We start from the raw sequence: 2,630 nt of genomic DNA on the forward strand, positions 1-2,630 counted from the left end.
GGGATAAGCTACAGACACATGCCACTACACTTAAAACTTGAAAGAGTTATTTTACATGAAAGAATTCAGGCACATAAAACTACCTATCGGTATGCTTCCATTCATATGAAGTGTCTAGAAAATAAATTTTATAGAGACAGATCAGTATTGCCTAGGCCTGAGGGTGGCAGTGTGAATAAATTGCAAATGAGCATGGGGGAAATATTGAGGGAAGTTATAAAACATTTCTAAAACTAGATTATGGTGATGTTTACACAATTAAACTTACAAAACTCTTTAAGTATAAAAAGAATATTTTAGGGTTTAAGTGAGATGTGTGACATGTGAGATGTATAACATGTGTGATGTGATTTTAGGTTAAGTGCAGATAAAGATTAGAAATAAGATTATTTAAATTTTATTATTTCATCACCTCACCCTACTTTGGGTTAGTATAATAATTAATGATGACATTAGCTGTCTAATAAGTTTAAGATATTAATCATAACATATCCTTTTCCAAAACAATGTGTTGGTGCAACAGGCAAGCAGTTTGAACACTGTGCTTGTTCTGCGAGAACCAACTGAGAACCTGCTCTACATAGACTTATTTCATCTAATATTCTTATGCTGTTTTGGACATAATCTGAAGCAGCAAAGTTTCCCATTCTGCACCTTTATCACTATTTTTTTTTTTTTTTTTTTTTTAGTCAGAGTCTCACTCTGCCGGCCAGGCTGGAGTACAGTGGCATGCTCATGGCTACCACAGCCTCGACCTGCTGGGTTCAGGTGATCTTTCCACCTCAGGCTTCCAAATAGCTGAACCCACATGCACATGCTGCCACATCCGGCTAATTTTTTGTTTATTATAGAGATGAGGTCTTGCCAAGATGCCCAACCCCTGGCTCAAGCAATCTTCTCGCCTTCATCTCCCAAAGTGCTGGGATTGCAGGTGTGAGCCACCGTGCCCAGCATTAAGTGACTTCTGGTCCTGCCCTTTTTTTTTTTTAAGATGCCAAGAATTCTTATAAATGTTGAATGGTATGAGGCTCCAGGAGTTTCCAATATGTCCTGGTGCACATTGAGCCAAGCGTCACACACATATCACAAAAAAACCCATGGAGGTAGCAGTTGGGAAGACTGAACAACCAGGGGCTGTGGGAGGCAGGATTTGTAGTATCAAGACAGCAGTTACCCCCAGTCTCCTTTGGAGGATGTGATTGGCTTGCCTAAATAATGCCATGGGCCAGTAGGAAACTGAAACCTGCTACTCAGGCATAAGCAGGAAGTCCATCTGGTCTCTTTGATAAAGAGATTTCTTTGGCTAAGGGATCTTATTTGCCAGAGAAGAGTGGGAAGGGAACTTGCAGTTAGGTCATTTGAAGCACTCTGTATTTTACCAGGTGTTCTGGCAGCACATTACATTGAGACTTAATTTTAGACCATGCCTTACTCTCTATATTTGATTATATTCCCAGAAAAGTGAATCAATAGTCCTATTCAAATTCTCTATTTAGTCTCTCCATACCCCTGTTTACAGTCATGATATTTGTCAAGTATATAAGTTGGGGGGGTAGCTACAAGATTAATTACCAAGAAGTCATTTATAAGATGTTTTATACACTTGCAAAGAAAAGCAATGAGCATTATTTTACAAATCATAGATTCTAAATTATAGGAAAGAAGGAAGAAGTACACATTGCATATGGGTCTTATGTGTCCCCACCAAGCATGTTGTACTGCACTATGACCTACCAAACAGTATTGTTGGTTAAGCTGAGGTTGTAACCATCTTGTCATGGTGCCTCTAGCACCAAGCCTAATGTTTTTCAAAGTTCAGGTAATGAGAATTTACCATGTGCCAGATAATACCCTAAACAATAGGTACATGTTATACTATTTATTACAGTCAACTTTTGAGGTGGGTACTATCATTATTTCAGCTTACCAGATCAAGGGGCAGCACAGTTTTTCTATGAGTGGCCAAATAGTGAATAGGGTTTGTAGACAACACAATGTCCATTGAAACTACTCCACTCTACTCTTAAAGTGGAAAAACAGCCAGAGACAATATGCAAATGGTGGACGTGGCTGCCTTCCAGGCAGTGGGCTGGATTTGGTTCACAGGTATAGTTTGCCAACTCTGTTTTAGATAATACCCCTCATGCTTGGTGTGATTAAGTAATTAGCCCAAGATCACACAGCTCACAAAAAGCAGAGCAGGATTTTATACCCCAAATCCCGGCTTCTTTTACTCTAAAACTCCTTTTTCTAACTACCATATCAGACTACTACACTGTCAACAGGGCTGCATACATACAAAAATACAAAATTCTATTATTATACTCATTTTACTGTAGAAAAAGTTAAGTCAGATTTTATTAAGTCAGCATGTGATTAGGACTTTTGGCTCCTACTCTATATTGAATTTAAAATATAATAAAAAGTTAATCAGTCTGAGATATTTTCTCCAGGTTTCTATGTGTTGAACAGTATATCAAGTCTAGATCTAATAGGAAAGATCAGCTATTAACAAAAAAGAAACAGACCTTGAACTATAAGTTGTATTTTCCATTATTTGGATTCTCATCTGTAGTGGCCTCATCTTGGTTCACTATCATTTCCCTCAGGTTCTGACCATGGATTAATGC

This window comes from Carlito syrichta, unplaced genomic scaffold, assembly GCF_000164805.1.
Source record: "Carlito syrichta isolate Samal-C Ts95f unplaced genomic scaffold, Tarsius_syrichta-2.0.1 Scaffold305232, whole genome shotgun sequence".
In the NCBI taxonomy this organism is placed as follows: Eukaryota; Metazoa; Chordata; class Mammalia; order Primates; family Tarsiidae; genus Carlito; species Carlito syrichta.